Below are 10,322 nucleotides of genomic sequence, written 5' to 3'. Positions count from 1 at the left end.
GCCAGGGTGCACGGAGGAGCACGCCCACGCCAGCGCGCCACGCCGCCCGGCGACCGGCCTCCCGCAGCCGCGCCCCTCGCCTTGCCTCTCTCCGCGCCGGCAAGGGAAACTTTGCCTCTTCCCCGGCCCTGGCCTCCTTTCCCTCGCCTGCCACTCTGGACTTGGAGGACGGTACGCTTCAAGGTGAAGGCAGCACACCTCCCTCCACCCCAGCCCTTGATGGACACGGGGAGCCCGGCCTCCAGGCTGCGGAGGTCCTTTGGAGGTGTTGTCAGGACGATGGATGTGCCCTTGTTGGAGATTTACTGACGGACAGGGAACGAGGTGGGAGGGCTGCTGGTTATTTTGGGTCCCCTGCTTACCCTGCCTGGCTCCTCCCTTCTGACCTGAGTTTTGTATTCTGAGCACCAATGTTCCTGTGCTGGAAAGAGGCAAGATACCAGCCTGACCCATGAAAATTTAATAACTGCACTTCTTTACCCCTGGACTAACGATGGTTTGTGTTCGGCCTCGATTTGTAGACTATCCAGAAGAGGCCTTTTAGCCCCAGTCCTCATAGTATGGGCACACACCTTCTTACCAGTCCTGGGGAGGAAAGGGCCATCAGAAAAAACCTGCCTTGTGGGAGACCTGGCTCTGGTGATTTCAACAGTCAAGACTCACTCTGTAAGCTAGCACTCCTGAACCCAGCCAGCAGGGACTACAGCTCCCTCCTTCTGTGAGTGCTTCTAAAAGATTATCCCAAGGACACTCGTCCCAGACAACAAAGAGTTGTTACCTCATTAAACTTTGAAATGAAAACTGTTATTGTCCCAGTTTTACTGTTGAGATAAACTGGGCCTTTCTTTTCTTCAGAGTTTCACAAACAGTAGGGTGTAAGAGAGAGAACCAGGATTCGGTCTAGTGCTAATATTCATTTCTAACCCTCTGATGCCTTGCCCTCAGAAGGCAAAGAGAGATGCAGCCTGTAGTTTGCAAGGGCACCCCTTAGCAGGAGAAGCTTGACTTTGACCACTCATAGCCCTGGAACTGCAGTAGCAGCCCTATGTTTTTGGTCCCTGTTGCTGTGATGAAACACTGACAAAAATCAATGCGGGGAGGAAAGGGTTTATTTCTGCTCAGAGGTTACAAGCTGACTCACTTGGCAACCTACCTTTGTGAGCACAAGCCTACCTGCTCAGGGATGGTACTTCCCACAGAGGGCTAGGCCCTCCTACATCTAATAACAGTCAAGAAAATGCCCCACAGACGTGCCTACTGTCCAATCTGATAGAAACAATTCTTCCGTTGTTCCTTCTTCCCAGGTGTGGCAAGCTGCTAAGATTAGCTGTCACAATACCCAAGGAAGAAAGGAGCCTCAGATATCACACACTTTCTTTCCTTTTAGTCAATCGAGTGCCCAGCTCCTTGGGCCTTGATGAAAATGTGCACTCCCTGATTGCACACCCTTTATGGTTTCCAAGCTCTAGATCTGGGTTGTCCCTTTTAATCCTGTGGCACAGTCTGTTTAACAGAAGCAGAACCGGAGTCTCAGCTACTTAAATACGAAGCCCCCCAAGGTTTACATTCCTCAGTTGGTCCTAAAGTTCACCAGAACCATTCTAGAAATGGAGATGCTGTCTCCAGAATGAACACCAGAGTTCCTCCATTACCACGGAGCATGGTGGAGGCGCGGGGTACCTCCAGGGCAGCCATTGGCAGCCTCTTAATAGCATTACCTCAAACGTTGTCCCTTAGAGGCTGGCTAGTGATCAGGTTCTTCTTTGCTGCTCAATACCATCCCACACCTCTCATCAAAGTGTTCCGCCCACCAAAGCATTGTAGTCTGTGAAAGAGGGTGGGGCGGGCACCAAAATCCAGCCCACCACTTGCCGTACACCAACAGGTCCTGGCTATGTTCACCCTGAACAGGGATATCTGTGTTCCTGCAGGCCTGTCCTTGTCAAAAGACATTTTTCTGATTTCCACAGGAGTTCTACCCTTTAGTATCCCTCAGAAATGATGCTGCATTCAGCATCCCTTAGGAATGATGCTGGAGATCCCGTTTTGGATGATGTACACTTCCATTTGACCCCAGTTTCAAGGCAAGAGGTTAACCACATCACTGTTTTGCAGTCCTTTTTGGCTGCCTTCCTGTGAAGTTATATGTAAGGTATTTCCAAGTGTGGCAGTTATTGAAAATTCACATGCATTTTTGTGTACCTAACGCTGCAAGTTGTTAGGAGTGTGACATGGTCTTAGGAAGAGTGAGGTCCTCTTTCAGGCCAAATCACTAACAGCTTCCTCACTTTCTTTTTGAGTCAACATTGTCATATAAAGATCTGGAAAATTTTGGACCCAGTGGTTTCATAAAATTAAGAATATTTCTAAGTGAGAGCTACTCTGTGAGCAAACTTGCAGAATGTAGGAATGTAGTGACATTTCATTTGTAATTTAATAAATCAAGCTTGCCTGAAGATCAGAGAGTACAACAGCCCCACTGGTCAGCCTTCCAGACCGGACAGTGGTGACACACACCTTTAATCCCAGTAGCACTAGTTTGCCATAGAAACCGGGTGGTGTATGCCTTTAATCCCAGTGGTACACACCTTTACTCCCAGCCCTGGAGAGGAATATAAGACAGGAGGAGACAGCTCTCAGAATCTGAGATTCTTGGAGGCAGGATAGCCATCTCAGACTGAGGTAGAGGTAAGAGCCAGTGGCTGGCTGTTTTGATTTTCAGGTTGAACTCCAATTTCTGTCTCTGGGTTTTTATTAATTGGACTACATAGGATCTTCACAAGTGACTCTGAATTAGTGAAATTTCCCTGAGGAATGCTGCCCATATGTCATGAACAGATGGAGTGATCATCTATCTAGTGAAAGGATTTTCGTAGTTTTCTCTGTTTCAAACCCTTCCTGGACACAGACGCGAAGTGAAGGCCTGTCACCCATGCTGAATCCCTAGACTGACCATTCCATGCACTGTAATGTTCTGATGAAGTCTCAGTTGTCTTTGAAGGCTATGGGCAATATGTGGATATGTAGGTCTACACCTCACTCTGCCCCTGCTGAATTAAACACTGAAGGAGAGCACAGGGTTGAATTCAATCCAGATAACAATGTGGGCAGAGGAAGCCGACCATAGAACTTTACGGCATTTCTAATGAAGTTCCAAAGTTAGACATGTTTGTGATTGGAAGAGAAGAGTCTTTTCCGTGTTGTTATAGGAGAGAATTCAGGTATGATTCCACATGTAAAATGAACCTTGCTTATTTATAGAGAACAATTATATCATCTAGTCATCTGCTGTTTTAATTAAGAACTGAGAATTTAAAACAATGAAAACTACCAGTTCAAAATTACTGGCTACAAAGTTAGATCTGTAGGAGAATAAGGAAGATCATGAGAAGAAAGAAAATAAGATAATGAAGCTAAAAAAAAGAACCAACACTGATTTCCTAATGCCAAGAAAGATTAACAGAAAAGCACACACGTGCACATACACATGCATGTACACACACGGGCACGTACACACACACACATACACACACAGAGACCGTATAAAAACATGCAGAAAAACTCAAAGCTAGGCACGCTTTACTAAATGGTTCCCTTGTATGCACTCATGAGCCATCACCCTGCAAAGAATGATTGCATCAGAATTGCCTGTCACAAAAGGCCATCTTTGAAGGAAAGCATCCAAACACTTTTAGGAAGACCTAACTTAGAGGTCTTCTGTGATTCAATCAACACAATGTAACTCAATCAACTAAGCAAGGGACTCTGCTGGCTGGGGGTTTGTTATCATTCAACAATGTTTCCACACCTTTGGCCTCTGTATTGAAGCTTGAGACTGTAAATTACCTTTCCTAAGTTCTCTCCTTAGCTTGTTTTTTTTTTTTTTTTTCAGGTTCTATCAAAGAAAGGAAATAGATTAGAGGAGGGAATAAAGAAAGACACTTCTTTCTTTCAGTTAGGTCTGCCGAGGGCAGGAAGCTGCAGCTCACTGTTCTCTGGTGCTGCAGTGGTTCTGGTAGGTCAGTAAGGTGGGGTGGAAACATCCCAGGAGCTCCTGCGGCTACCTGAGCAGTTTCAAAGGGATGGAAAGTTGCCAGGCTCTTGTGGAATCAGTTAGAGTGTGGACTTTGGATTTCTTACATCCTAGCCACAGTAATAAATGTAATAAAAAGTAATAAACAGTAATTCTGGCTGCTTAAAATATCTAACGTAGTTTCTGTTTGTCTTCCTTGACACCCTCTACCATGAATATAAGCGATAGAAAATGACAAAAATTATATTTAGGCTGTCTGTGGATTTTATATATTTGAAAAATAAAGCACAGAACATGAATGGCTAGATAGTAAATGTTTCAAGAGAGGAACAAAACAAAATTACCCCCCACACAGTAAGTTGCAAGGAATTAATAACAAAAATGACCAACTAAATTTGGAAATAAAAATCTAAGTTTTAGAAATGAAAACAAATTGGTAAATTAAAAATCATGGATAGGCTAAATATGTAGCTAGAATTAGTAAACTGGAAGAAATCTCCATGAACATAAACACAGGTAAGCAAGGGGTGTGAAGAAAGGGAGCCATGAAATATCAAAGTAAAGAAATTTAAGTATTTCTGTGGGTTAAAGAAAAAGATGGCCTTTAAGGAGAAGTAAAAAGGTAGGACAGGTACTGAGGAAAATATTTGCTCCACAGAACAGTCCTTCTTCTGCTGAAATGTGGATAAGCAACACAAAAAACAAGTAGACAGAAGATACCAATGGACAATTTATACCAATTGAAACACAGTCAGCAAACACTCAGAGATGAACTGGAACATTAAGAACTGAAAAACTAGACATGGTGGTGTACACCTTGAATTCAAGGCACTTAGGACGCAGAGGCAGGCCACTCTGCGAGTGGGAGGCCAACCTGGTCTGCACACTGAGTTCCGGGTCAGCCAGGGCTACACAGGGGACTGGGACTTGGGAGAAAAGAAGGAGTGGGAGAGAACTGGGAAAAAAGAAATCACAATCACCGTGAAGTTTATATTCTGCCTATCCAGGACATAAGAAACATGCAGTATCACACACCAAGATGCAAATCTTAAATACTGCTGATGGGAACATGAACTGCTAAAACCACATAACACTTTATCTTATGAAAAGCAATGTAAAATGTAAGGTAAATACTAAGTGGTACAGTCTTTAGGAGCAAATATACCACCATAATGAAAGCTTAAATTTCTCCTTGGTTTTGTTTGGTTTTTGGTTTTTCAAGACAGTACCCTGGCCATGCAGCCAAGCAAAGAAGATGGATTTCAGGGACACTGACAAGCTCTTGCCTCATTCAGGATTGAAACACACACACACACACACACACACACACACACACACACACACACACACACTACATTGTAAGCAGCACGTGCTGGCACTGCAGCAGGAAGATTGTGAGTTTCATTGCAAATCTGAGAGCTACCTAACAAGATCTGTCCTGAAAACAACAATGAAACAAATACAAAACCTCTTAAGGAATCAAAATCCCATTTTAGAAAACCTTTGATAAAGGTTTGACAAGTTGACTCACAAGTTAAACATGGAGATATATACATATATGAAAGAAATTTAAACGGAGTTGTCATATAATAAGAGAGACCATACCCCAACTAGACATCTTATGCTACCAGGTAAAACCTCGAGTGCCAGGAATGACTCGTTGAGTCATTGGTGAAAGGGGCACCATTGACCCCGCCCCCACCTCAACGCTACAGGCTTTTGCCAAGGCTATCGTTAATCTCCATAACATGTGGCAAAGTTCTATTGCTAAAGAAACAAATAAGTCATCAAACTTGGGGAAATCAAGCTGGTGCCCAGCTAAGGCTTCACCCTGACTGTGGTAGTTTGAATAGGTATGGCTCTCATAGACGCATGTATTTGAATGCTTGGCCCATAGGGAGTGGCAGTATCACAGCAATACACTAGTCCTTGGTGTCAATAGAAGTCCCCGGTACCAACTTCTATTGGTACCAGAGACTTGGGTATTGCTGTCATAGGCATGACTATATGTTTGTTTGAAGGAATATGGACTTGGGGACCAGGGATTAGAAAAGCAATTGAACACTTTAAGTGGTACTTGATGGACCATTCTAGAAGGAACATGGAAGACAGTGGTGCTGAGGGTGATTTGAACTGTGGGCGTCTGGATCAAGAGAAAAATTAATCATCAATATTACCTAGCTACAAACTCTGCAACCTACAACTGATCTGCCTGCAAGATATACTGTGCAATTGAAAGACCTGGATAAATCCAGACACCCCCCCCCAGCAGGAAGAGAAGAATCAAAAATCTAGAATTAGCAGGTTCAGTGACTGTGTTTCAGGAACTAGCTGAAGATAAAGTTAGATTGTAATCTTGAGAATAATCTTGAGAAACAGGGGTTTTCCCCTTTTTGTTTTTTTTTTTCTTTTTTTTTGGGACTTGGTTGTTTCGGCCTTTGGGGTTGTTCTTGGGGGGCGGGGGTTTGCCCCTTGTGACCATCACTGGATTTTCAGAATTTTCTATGTCCCTTTTGGATTACTGGGCTGTGGTTTCTTCTCTTAAAAACTCCTTCTCCCGGTCACTCAGGTTCGAACTCTTCCCCTGCATGGGTTATGAGTCTCGGCCCCAGTGCACTGGTTCCCGCCTCATCTCATCAATTAAAGCCTCGTGTGATTGCAGCAAGGACAGTCTCTAGTGAGTTACTGGGGGGGGGTCATGTTATCCCAAGACTTGAGTGAGAGTATCCCCAGCACTGGGGGTCTTTCACAATAACTGCACAAATGTTATGGGAATAACCAACCACTTTCTGATTGGATTCAAGGGCCACTCCATAAGATGGAAGGAACCCTTACCTTATTCTGCTAAAGTGGCCAAGAACCTACTTCTATTATTCTGCTAAAAGGACATAGCAACAAAGTGACTCCTGGTGACATATTGCTATACCCATAGATGAAAACATTGTTCAACACTCATCAGAGAAGCTGCTTCTTTTAATGGATCGAAATCAACACAGGAACCCACAACTGGACAATGTGCAGAGTGAGAGACTTTGGAGCACTCAGCCTTAAATGGGACGTCTTTATCAAACTCCCCCCCTTAAATCTCAGGGATCTATATGGAAGAGGAGGTAGAAAAATGATAAGAACCAGAGGTAGGGGATGACTTCAAAGCAATGGCATCATCCAGACACAGCTGGGCTGATATACATGTGAACACGGCATCATCCAGACACAGCTGGGCTAATATACATGTGAACATGCAGAAACTACAATAGCAAACATAAGACCTGCACAGAATCAAACCAGACACAATCCCAGGGCAGAAAAGGAAATGTGGACCCAAACTTCCACCCCAAATCAAGAAACTATATGCAATTTATATTTGCAAAAAAAAGTCCATTTTCTCCAGTGGAGTGTCACTGGGTATATCAACCACATTCTAGAGCAGGCCTCATAACCAGGAATTGGTGGCCAACACAAACTGAATTCCATAGTTTTTTGTGTGCTTTCTGTTTCATTTAGGGTTGGGTTTTTTTTTTGCCCTCTTGTTTTATTTTTGTTTGTTTTAGTTTATTTTTTTTACATGGATTTTAATTTTTTGTTTTGTTTTGAGAAAAAGAGAGCATGAGAAAGAGAGAAAAAGCATGACGTTGGTGGATAGGGAGGGAAGTCGGACCTGCGAGAGTTGGGGGTAGGGAAGGAATATGGTACAGCTATATTGTATAAAATGTTATAATTATTTAAGACTTTTTAAAAATTAAATGAAAAATTTAAGGCAAATAGTAAATGTTACTATGGATAATACAGAGAAATATGAGAACATTACAAGTAACATATTTGAACCAAATATTTCAAACAACATATTTGAACATTACAACAAACATACTTGAAAAAGTGCATGTTGTAGAACTTGTAGAACACTTTGAAAAGTGGAATCAAATAAAAACCTGAATTGACCTATACCAGTCAAGACATTAATAATAGAGATTTTTTCCCCACCAAAATCCCATAAAATAGTATCTCCTAGTCTTTCATGAAACCCAGGGGTAAGTTAGGTAGTCCTGAGTATGGCAAAGGAGGGAGGAAATTGTAGAGCACTGTATTAAGTTCTATTACCATGGGGTGCTGGTGGCCATATCAGAGGAGCAGCAGATGACAGTTGACTTTGAGGTGTCAGCCCACCAGGAAGAAAATCCCTAATCGGTGAATTTCAGATTGACAAGGCCCTAAGACCACAGACTCCAGAATCTTTTGCTTCCGCTGTGCCTTTAAATGTTTTCTGCAGCCATCTTTCTCTAGTATCTGGCATGGTGTGAATGGGTGTGGGGAGATCCCCACTGCCTGCAATGTAGTATGTTAATCTCACGGAAATGTCTCGTTCTACTGGGCATTTTTACTTGTGGATTATTATGAAGATGATTTCTTCCTAAGATGCACTGTCTAATCATAATGTTAGTTTATATAGAATTTTGATGATAAAAAACAAGATAAGGAAGTCTCACACAACTGTAACACATGGGTTTCTCTTGAGGAGCCAAAAAAATCTGTGACTTAGGTTAATGATTAAGAAAAACAATTGAGTCCCAGTAGCCCAGATAGTTTCAATTCTTTTAATCTTAGTGCTGGAAGATGTGTTCACAGTTTTCGGAATGCATCATAGCTGAAACAAAGCTTTGAAAATAATTTAAAGTTAGACTAAGATTTTTACCAAATAGCTTTGAGGTAGAAAACCCAAGAAGATAATTTAAAGTTTAGAAAGGCACATAGTTGAATGTGGAGCTCATTAAGGTCAGGAAACAAGAACAAAGCAGCCCAATTATCACTAGCTGAAGTGCCTTTCTTGCTAGGATGAGCTGATGATCAAAGGTGATCATAAATTCCTTGTACCCATTTTTGCCCTCAATATCCTGATATTCAAAACTATTGATAAGTGGGTATACACACTAAAGATTTAAATTAGAGCTGGCTGATTATTTAGATTTGTGGTTCCTTTAAGATTTCTTATAAGATTAGCTTTCTTTTTATTTTTCAATAAGGTTACCTTTCAAGACAAATAATAAAGTGATTGGTTCTTTCTTTATAACTGCAAAACATAGCCTGCCAGTAAAAGAATATCTGACTGATTACACATTGTTAATCTATAACAAGTCGCTTGGGTATGTGGTGTGGAAAGTCCTTCTGTGTTTGTGTTGCTTTTATTGGTTAATGAATAAAGAAGCTGCTTTGGCCTGTGATAGGGCAGAATAGAGCAAGGCAGGAAAACTAAACTGAATGCTGGGAAAAAGTTGGCAGAGTCAATGAAATGCTATGTAGCTGCAGCAGGAGACAGATGTGCTGGAACCTTGATGATAATTCATAGCCATGTGGTGATACACAGACTAATAGAAATGGGTAAATTTAAGATGTAAGAGCTGGCTAGAAAGACGCTTAAGCTATTGGCCAAACAGTATTGCAAATAATATAGTTTCTGTGTGTTGATTTCAGGTCTGAATGGCCAGGGAACAAACAAATGGCCTCTGCTTACAGGTTTGAATGTATGTGGGTTCTTAGATAATTTGTTTTTCACATGTAATACATAAAATGTTTAATGAGAGGGATATGGAAAACATTCTGATTTTTACTTGTATTCATTATAATCATTCACTTGAAAAACAGAATGTAACCACATTGTAATTTTTATATTGTTCGAAAGACTTTGCTGGGGTATATAAGCTGTGAGAGAAAGAATAGAGTTAAAATGAGTTAGAAGGAAAACATCAAAAATGAGAGAATAAGAAAGGATAGAGTTAGAGTTAGAAGGAAACATCAAGAATAAAGACAGAGTTAGAAGGAAAAATCAATGAGAGAAGGAAATCACCAGGAATATAAAGAATAGAGAATGCAAAAAAGAAGCCGGGTGGTGGTGGTGCACGCCTTTAATCCCAGCACTGGGGAGGCAGAGGCCGGCAGACCTCTGTGAGTTCAAGACCAGCCTGGTCTACAAGACCTAGTTCCAGGACAGGCTTCAAAGCCACAGAGAAACCCTGTCTCGAAAAACCAAAAAAAAAAAAAAAAAAAGAATAAAGAATAAAGAAAGGGTCTGGAGTGTGAGTGTTTTTTCTCTTAATCCACTCAAAAATAAAAGTCTAGTATGTGCCAACTCTGTGGATTCCCTCTGAGCCCTGCTCTGCTGGAGACTGGCCCTCCAGGCAGTGTTAGTGGGGTAAAATCTGTTGAAGACTGGAAGAGAGAAGCTAGATGTGGTAGTGCATTGAGAGGCTGAGGCCCTGAGACAGAATTGCCCAGAGTTTGAGGCCATCTTGGACTA

This window comes from Microtus ochrogaster, unplaced genomic scaffold (assembly GCF_000317375.1).
Source record: "Microtus ochrogaster isolate Prairie Vole_2 unplaced genomic scaffold, MicOch1.0 UNK37, whole genome shotgun sequence".
Taxonomy (NCBI): domain Eukaryota; kingdom Metazoa; phylum Chordata; class Mammalia; order Rodentia; family Cricetidae; genus Microtus; species Microtus ochrogaster.
The sequence above is the reverse complement of the archived record's forward strand: the minus strand, read 5'-3'. Positions refer to the sequence as shown.